Raw genomic sequence first — 10190 nt, 5'->3', positions numbered from 1 at the left:
CGGATCTATCACCTTGGTTTAAGCACCGTAATTTCTTACGCAAATCACATTTAAAAGAGGGTGGAACAAATCTGTTACGCATAGCAACCTTTAAAGCATTCCAGGTAGTAGGAGCTAATCCGTCGATGCATACCCTATTCCACCAGATAATTGCAAAATTTTTAAATTCGCTAGTGGCTTGCCTAACTCTATGCACTTCAGGAACTAAATGAGCATTAAACTTCTGTTCTACCGTCATCTCCCAATCTAAGTACCTTTCAGCATCGTAAGCACCCTCAAAAGATGGTATAGTAAACTTAACCTTAGTAAATGGATCATCATTAATACGTGGGTTATGTTGCTGAAAATTATAGTTGAAGTTCAATCAGTTCCTTTGTCGTTCATCAAAGGCATCACGTTCTTGTCTCAACACTTCACATCCGCGACGGACTCCTCTTATTCATAGGCTGCACCATGAGGATCCACTCGATCATTGTTCAGTGGTAGATTAACCAATTGATCAAAGCGTGTATTGAGCATTGCAATACTTTTATTGAGTCGTTGAAATACGGTATTGGTTCCCACAAGCTTCTTGTCAATATCGTCATTATAATTTATCGATGATCATCCAACAACATTGTGAGTTCTTCCCTCAAAACACACTCTTTCGCATCCGATGCTTCTCCTACCATAGTTAGACGAAGATAGAAAACAACAAAAGATAAATTATCCCTATCGACTACAAGGTGGTAGAGGTGGAGTCAGACACTCTCAAGCGTCTTACCACATTCTTGCAAGTGTTCTTACTAATCACCACAGTTGGTACAACCGGTGGCTGGTTCGTGATACCTTACTGGGTGTGAGTGAGATGGTTGCAAGGGGAGAAAACGTTTTGATCGAGAGAAGGTGTAGTTTGGATAGGCAATATTTAGTAGCAAGGAAAGGCAATAATTGAAATCAGATTAGCAAAAATGAATAAAAGTCCACAATACTCATCACAGTTGCTGGCTCGAACACGTTCCTAGAACTAGCTCAAGCAAACCGAAAACTATAACAGATACAAGCACAATAGAACAAAATTTGCAATGCAAACTGATTCTTTTTTTGTTTTTGAGTTCTCTCTCTCTCTCTCTCTTTTGCACTCTTTGCTTCTTCTTTTTTTTTGGCACTCTTATCTTCTTGCTTGCTTTTCTTTTCTCTTTTTTTTTGCGAATGTGACATAAACTCCAAACTCTTCTACTGTCTTTTCTAAGACCAGTGAGGTACGTGGGTCACAAACTTTTTTCGGAGAGCAGGGGTAAAAAAGTAATAAAAAAGATACTCTCTCTGTCTCTCTCTCTCTCTCTCTCTCTGAACTTTGGCTACCTCTGTTTCAGCTATGGTGGTCGGATCCGAGAAGGTGGGCGACTCCAACTAAGTGGTCGGATCCAAGAAGGTAGGCGAATCTGACCAGGTGGTCGCAGCGACTAGGCGGTCGGACTCGAGCGGGTGGTCAGAGTGACTGGTCGGTGGGTGGTTGGAGTGACTGGTCGGGACCCTGAGCAGGTGGTCAGAGTGACTGGTCGGGACCCTGAGCAGGGACACAAATTCGGCTATAGCAGACTAGAGCAAGCCGAATAACTCGACAACTAAATTAGCAAAGACTCAAAGCTAGAAACTAGAACACAATGACTCGACCATCAACAAAGACACCGACTATAGACTCAAACTCAACAACGCAAAAACTGAAAACAAAATTGCGAAAAGCTCAAAGTGGTTTGGACAATGAAAGAACTAAAACATAAAACTTTTTATGGGCAATTTTCTGGACTCTAGGTAATGGAACTCGGTGAAACAAAAGGGGATAACTGAGATTACCTAACGAGCAACCGAGGCTCTAATACCACTTGATGCACGTTTGCCTGATCTTCCGAAAGGTAATATGATAAGTCGATTGGTGAAGCTTCGATATTGATGATTCAAAGGCTCCGAACAGAACAGATCGAGAATCCTCGCAACCACTATACCACTACTCTGTTGTTATTAACCGTGCCAAGACGCGGTTGACCTCGCCAAGAAGGATTTTCCTGCAAGCGAATCGAGAACACAAGCAAAAACAGGTAGATGCAATCTGAATATTGCTAATTACTAATGAAGTACTCGAGTTGGGGTTCAACAAACCGATAAACGGCGAAACTGTCTAAAACAGAATAATCTAAGCTAAACCTGAGTTTAAACTACGATGACTACTGTGTATAAATAAGTGGGACATGAGGAGGTCGACCTAGGATTATGCAGCTGTGGAAAGAGGCGTGCACAACCTGGACTCGGACCCCGACACGATTACAAGACCCGACAGGGTTCAAAACAATGGCGTAGCACCTTATTTCTTTGACTCTAACTAAACTATAAGGAATATTTGGTCGAGCTCATATCAATTGGAAAGGGCTCATCGTAAGCTTTCCAGAATATCCAAGATTGCCTAAAACGGATTTCGTATGAGAGAGTTATGCCCATTTTACTGACGTTCTGCCCTGCGACTCGACCACGAGCACGACCATGACTTCGACCACGACCACGACTAGAGCTCAGCCTCGAGTCCGAGTAGACTTGGCCTTCAAGGGGTGACATTCGGGTAAGGTTGTGGTGCTTTTCCCATGTTCCTAAGCAATAAAACATCACAAGAATTTAATAGTAATTCATCCAAGTAAGCATGAACAGTAAGGAATGAATTCACCTGGTGGTCTAATTATCATGCACGTGCTCTTGTAATTAGACCTTGTATGATTTGAGGATTATTGGCGGTATTGATCGTATCCAAAGGATCCATAGGCTCATCAGTTCTTCTCGGTGTTTAATTGCTCAACCTTATTCTAAGGGAGGATGTCTATACCATAGGCACCAAATGAGTTTTTTATAAACAAACTGAGGGAGGATGGGTCGGTGGTTAGAAACAAGGCTAGATTTGTAGCTCAGGGTTTCACTCAAATAGAGGGGATATGCTTTGGAGAGACATTTGCATCAGTAGTTAAACTAGAAGCTATTAGAATTCTCCTTGCATTCGCGGAATCCCAAGGTTTTAAATTGTACCAAATGGATATCAAAAGTGCTTTTCTAAATAGTTTCATAGAGAAAAAGGTCTTTGTCAAGCAACCCCCTAGTTTTGAGCACCCTAAATACCCACATAAAGTATACAAGCTTCAGAAGGTTTTGTATGGGCTTAAGTAGACACTTAGAGCTTGGTATGATAAGATTAAATCTTTCTTGCTAGAGCATGGGTATGAGATGGGGTTAGTTGATAAAACTTTGTTTACCTTTAGGCATGGCAATGATTTCCTACTTGTTCAGATATATGTGGATAATATCATCTTTGGTGGTTCCTCTTATGCACTTGTGGCCAAGTTTGTAGAAACTACGAGTAGGAAATTTGAAATGTCGATGATAGGTGAGCTCAACTTCTTCCTTAGACTTCAAATTAAGCAATGCAAACATGTTACATTCATCCACAAGATGAAGTACACCAAGGACTTGCTGACGAAGTTCGACATGAGTGACGCAAAGCCCCTGGTGACACCAATGGCTACCTCGATCGTGCTTGATCCGGATGAAGAAGTTCGACATGAGTGACGCAAAGCCCCTAGTGACACCAATGGCTACCTCGACTGTGCTTGATCCGGATGAAGATGGCGAGGAGATGGATCAGCGGGAGTACAAGAACATGATTGGCTCCCTGCCGTACCTGACAGCGATAAGACCCGATATCTAATTCACCGTCTGCTTGTGTGCCTGTTTCCAAGCATCACCGAGGACATCACACTGCCAAGCGATGAAACGCATATTGAGGTATCTCAAACACACCCTTGAGTATGAACTTTGGTTTTCTGCATCTTCTTCACTTTCTCTTCGAGGTTTTTCAGATGCGGACTTTGCTGGTTGTAGAATTGACAGGAAGAGTACCTCCGATACTTATCATTTTTTAGGTACCTCTCTTGTTTGTTAGTCTTCTTGCAAATAGTCTAATGTTGCGCAGTCAACTGTTGAAGCTGAATATGTTGCTGCCGCTAGTTGTTATTCTCAGATTTGTGAATGGTTGCTAAGAACTTTGGGTTAGACTTCAAGAGTGTGCCACTTTTGTGTGACAACATCAATGACATAAGCTTAGCCAATAACCTAGTCCAATACTCCAGAACCAAACACATAAATGTGAGATTCCACTTTTTGCGAGACCACAATGAGAAGGGAGACATTATCTTGAGATACATTGATACCCAACACCAGCTTGCTGATATCCTTACCAAGCCTCTTGATATAACAAGATTTACCTATTTGAGGGGAGAGCTTAGAGTGTGCCATCCCTATGGCACTGTGTGAGGTGGAGTTGTCTTTGTACATACTCTATCTTACTTTTGTTGCATTTGCATTGCATAGCATCATGTAATATAATCATAATAGTTGAGATTTGACTTGTATGTGTTTAGCATTTTCTTTTGCTAGTCGTGAATTTGGACTAAGTTGAGTAGTTGTGCAAAGCAAACTCTTAATCTTAGGCTCCTCTTAATATTTTGACATGAATCATTTTAAGCAAGCTAGCTTTTCTAAAGACGAAATTTGACAATTTTATGAATCATGTAGACTATTAAATGCTCAATTGTTTATCACCATATTCTAAATTACTTTGGCTTAGTCAATGCTTGTGTTAAGTCTAGTTTGATGAATATCTTGCTCTAGGCTTCTTAGTTCAAGATAGTGGATTGGGAAACACTACACTATATTTTCTGTCTTTGTCAAATATTTAGCTCATGATAGAACATTAGGGGAACATGTGTTCCTTGTGGCGCAAAGGCACTACTTGAATTGATTTAAGTGAAAACTTGATAATTTGTGCAATTTTAATTCCATTGATCAATCAAGTTTCTTGTGCTAAAATATAATCCAATATGTTTGTCTTGATGCTTCATGTGGTTTGCCAAAGAAGTAAACCTATGGTTGCTCAAGTCAACTTGAGCATAAAATGAATTACAAAGAAATATGTCTAAATGATCAATTTTCCTTAAATAACTTGATCTAACTAAGTCTTTGTTTCATATGTGAGCATTTGCAAAGCCTGCTGTTATAAATACTTGTTTACCTAGTTCGAGATTGCTGTTTGCTAGTTCTTAATGCTTGTATTGCCTCGGCACGAGTGGATGTTTATGTGGTGGTCACTTTTAACATGATTCGGCTAGGTGAACCTAATACGCCAACAATTCTTCAGGTTTAGCTTGTGTAGCTTCATGTTCTTGTGATGCTGTATCTTTTTTAGCCTTTGTGCGCTTGCAAGCTCCACATTCTACTCTCTATAGCCCTTTGATGCTTCTGACTTTTGCCAATGTTTTGTGGTATACTTGTGAAAGCTTATTAGGATTGATTATTCATGTATTTTATGGAGTTTTTGTCCTTGATTTTTTGCATTGCCAAAGAGGGAAAACATGTACACTAAATCACAAAGAAGAAGAATCCTGATATTTGTGCATTCATCAAGGGGGAGCTTTGCATTGAGCTTTTGCCTCCTCTCTTCGGGCTTTCGCAATCTTCTTATGCTAAGTGACATTTTCTACTCTTTATTGAGTCTTTGGTCACTTGAATGAGCTTCTCTTGTTGAATTTCTTTAAACCAAAATCTTTATGCTTTAAGGGTTGTCAATGCACCAATCAAGGGGAAGATTGAAAAACCAAGTTGAAATGTGACTTGGTTTATATGTGATGAGTGATTGACAGAGGGGTATGCTGAGTTGCATACGCCGGATGGTCTGGCGCTCCGAAGGAGTGTGCGCCAGATCATGAGATGAACTTTGAACTGAGAATTTCAGTTTGGACTAACTGCAGGTGGAGTTATATGTTGTTAGAGATGCATGTTTGCTTGTCTCATAATGTGTAAGTGATGGATGCAACTTGGCGGCTGATGACGGGAAGATCGGGGCTAAGTGGGGTTCTTGGTGCCGAAAGATCGTGGAGGTCGAGCGTAGTCAAGGGTGATCCTAGTTGTGCACATGAAGGTCAAGCAAAGCATAAGAAGATGGATGAAGATGACGTGTTGACAAAGTCAAGCGAAGGGGATGTCGGTGCAAATGACAAAGTGGCCCGAGGTATCAGGAGCTAGAGACACTTTCCAGTGGTCAAGATTGCAAAACGGAATACACGTGTCGACATAGGGATGCTGGCTGAAGTGAAAGCAAACGGCAGTGAGTCACGCTTTGAGAAGCGTGTGAGGCAGTTTCACGGTTTGGCCTCAAACCATAGAAGGATGAAATGCACGTGGCATCATCACGAAGCTAGCGTCGATGCGAAGCTAAATCGTGAAGGTGTCACAGTCGTTCAATGAATAGAGCGAAAAATAGACCAAAATACCCCGGAGGTAGGTAGGAGGCCATTAGAAGTGAAGGGTATTTTAGGAACAAGGAAACTTAAGGGTTAAGCTACTTTCTTAGGCCTATAAATAGAGGGGTAGGGCTGTGTGAGGGATATGAGACAGCCATTAGAGAGTTGTGTGGTTGAGATTTTGGAGATTGTGAGAAGAGTGCTTAGCCTATATGTAGGTGAGAGCTTTTGTGAGCAAAATACTTTTGTAATCTGTCGAAAAGAGGGTCGTTCTCTGCAAAAAGTGAAACTTATTTTGTCTCCTATACTTATGTGCATCACCTTCTAGTCTCTTTCTATTGGCTTCGTTGCTTGGTTGCAAGTTTTTCCTTTTTGGATGAGATTTTCATTTTGATTTTTGGGCTGAAATTTTTCTTCCGTGTGAAGTTGTTTTTTTTTTTTGGCTAGAGGCATAAAATTCATATACTAATGTATATAAGTGGGTCTTGAATTTCCTTGCCTCTAGATCATCAACTTGGAGAATTTCTTCTTCCGGTGTTTTTCTTTGGATTGAAGTGTTTCTCTCATCAAGTTGTAATCTTTTTGTGGTGATGACTTGTGGTTTGAGCTTTATTGGAAACTAGTGTTCACATACAACCATGAGAACCCTAATTTCCTCTTGCGCAACTAGTTTCTCTCCAGATTTTGCTTCCGCTTAAGTTTTTGAGGTGAGTTGGGTGAAACAAAGGAGAAGGCCATCCGATTTGTAAGAATTTGGTAAGACATCTATTAACCCCTCTCTAATCGCTATTCTCGGTTCAACAGTATACATGGGAACCAACTATTGCAATGTAATGCAATGCAAACGCTTTCCGGTATAGATAAATCCAAGGAACAGAACAAATGCACCAAATATTACTTGAAAAGATATGTAATCGGATTTCTTCTCCGAAAGCAATGTCAATGCAATGCATTACATTACTAGTGGTTGAATCAGCTACACCACTACAAGATTCAGATTCTTGCCCGGATGAGGATTGACCTTGAAAGCAAACAGCAACTTCAGACCGTAAACAACAGCAGCAAAATGGATGGATGATTCCCTATTATTGCTCTTACTTTGCATGCCTGTCAAGATAATGGAACTGTAATGTCGTGTTGGTTATATTTTGTTTATTTTTGTGTGAATCCAAGGACTTAATTTTCCTTTTTCTAAAACAAAAGCATCCACCACTTAACCTGAGATGGCAATGTTTTCACTACACTGTCCAATTGAACAAAGGCATAGCTCTCACTGATCATCTCCCATGAAATATTCCAATGCTTACAGGATATGCTTAGCATTGTTACCATCTTATTCAACATGTTTCCAAAAATAGCTGAAGGTATGTGCTCCATAGGATCAACAAATGTTCAGTATGAACTATTACTAGTTTAAATGCAGCTAAGCATGGTAGTAACATGCAGGTTTCCTCAAGGATCCAGAAGCAGTATTTCAGCCTTTTGTGAAGCTATACAAGTTCTACGTGGAGCCTTTTATCCTTCCTTTTCTTGCATATTATACCCACTTTTGGACATACGTGGCTCAAGGATTGACTATGGTGCTCCATATCTTGTATAAGATATTTAAACGGCTCATGTAAAGAGATAAAATAACTAAAGAATCCTTATTCAAAAAACAAATTTGCAAACAATCATTTATCAGTATATTACCAGTAACGTCAGGAAGAGGGGGCACAGCAAAGGGCCCATGACAGCCAGCTCTATGGGGGAGTCTTGACGGCGCAGAAATTTTTACTTGATGCTATTCTGTTCCCCGATGCTTATCACAACCATGCTTCCGTGAAATAGAAATTGGTATTATTTCACTTAAGAAAACCGCAGCTAGCATAAAGATGTAGATAGTCACATGAAATGGTTGCAAGGAATACAGAGTATTTACTATTGTTACATCCTAATATTTTATTGACAGCATTAGATAAAGTAAGTGCCCTAAAAAGTGCTGCCTATGAATTTCCATATAATGGCTGTTCTACCATTTTATAGTATGCCAATTTGTGTACTGCAGGTGATAGAATCTGGCATCCGTAGGTTGTACCGATCAATCAACTTAGGCCGGGGCTTATACCCCTGACGACCAGGCGCTGTGGTGGTGGCCTGACCGAACCGGCAGAAGAGAAGAGAGAGTCAGCAAGGAAGAGAGAGAACCGAGAGAGAGAGAGAGAGAGAGAGAGAGAGATAAACGGAAATAGACTTCTTTATTGACTGCTTACAGGAAACAATGCCTACTGTCGATTACTTATAGCCAGCCAAACCTAACCCAATACGAATCCTAAACCTAACCGAATGCATATCCTAATCCAACTGAAACCAAATCTGAAACAAACTGAGTACGATACTTATCCTAACTGAATCCTAACTAGTTTGAAGTCTCTTGACTTATCTCTTCAATTCTCTCTAAACTTATCTCTACCGACCATAACATCACTCTCTCCCTCGGCAAATAGCTTGTCCACGAGATGAAATGTAAGGTAGGCAAGCTTGTACGACACTCAGCCAACGTCATCTGGCCCGTTGTCATCATTGTAGTCAGTCACCTCAATGTAGAAGAGGCTTTGACAGTGGTGGCCGTAACACAGCACGGGGACATGCGACGGAAGGGTCGCGGGGGGTGAAGGCGTCATGGTTGCGCAGGTGCTTGGTGCGTGCTCTCCAGATGGTTTTGGCGCCAATTGCATTGGCATCAACGGCCGGCCTGCTGTTTGTGCTGGTGAATGCCTTGTCGTAGCTGAGCCATCCGTAGCCTGGGTGCGGCGCTCATACGCGTGCGACAAGCTCATCACCGTCTGGATGCCCTTCAGATCCTGGAGTTCGATGTCAATGCAAATGCGATCTGGTAACCCTGCAGTGAACGGTTGTGCCTGTTGTGCCATAGAGAGGGGGCCTGCGTGACACATGAGCACCTGAAATTTCTCTTGGTAGGCCTCAACGGTCGAAGGGAAGGATAGGCATGCCAATTCGTCCAGCGGGTTGCTCCGTAGTGGTGGTCCAAAGCGAGGGTAGCACTGCTCCTTGAAATGTGCCCAAGAGGGTGTGCTATTGTTGTGTTCTAGCATGTAGTACCAATATTGGGCGATGCCAGTGAGGTGATAGGCTGCATCTGGCCACGAAAAAAGTGTTTGCAACGATTAAGCCACCCTCCTTGCCATCGAAGGTCAGAACTTCAAGTTTACGGAAACGGGGAACACCGGTCTGGCCACCTGTAGAAACTGGATCCATAGCACTACTAATATGTGGTGCATATGGGAATTGCATAGGCGGAAAAGTGGTGGGGATAGGGGATGGTGAATGTGGAAACTGAATCTAGTGGATGTTTGTGGTGGGCGGCAATGGGGGAGGTGAGAGTGGCAGAAAAGACAGGATGCCTGAAGTGTCAAAAGTGATTGTTGGGAGGGTTGTCACCGACGAAGGAGCCGCTGCACCGGATGACACGTCGCTTAGCAGCACAGCCAGCTAACTTGAGTGTCCAGCGAGCGCTTATCCACCACCGAGAGATGCGACGATATGGTGGCCACCTGTTGAACCACCTCATCAAGCTGCTTTTCTATGTCGGTCACCATCTTGGCCACGACCTCCACGACCTGCGAGCTAGAACTTTCCCTATCGTTGGAACCTGGCCTCCGTAGGTTGTACCAATGAATCACCTTAAGCTAGAGCTGATACCCTAAGGCAACCAGGCGTCATGGTGGCAGCCTGACCGAACCAACAGAAGAGAAGAGAGTTGGTGAGGAATAGAGAGAACCGAGAGAGAGAGAGAGAGAAAGAGCCAAGAGGGAGAGATAGAGAGAATCGGAAATAGACTTCTTTTTTGATTGCTTACCGAAAACAATGCCTACT

The sequence above is a fragment of the Phragmites australis genome, chromosome 3 (assembly GCF_958298935.1).
Source record: "Phragmites australis chromosome 3, lpPhrAust1.1, whole genome shotgun sequence".
NCBI lineage: Eukaryota > Viridiplantae > Streptophyta > Magnoliopsida > Poales > Poaceae > Phragmites > Phragmites australis.
Note: the sequence above shows the minus strand (reverse complement) of the source record.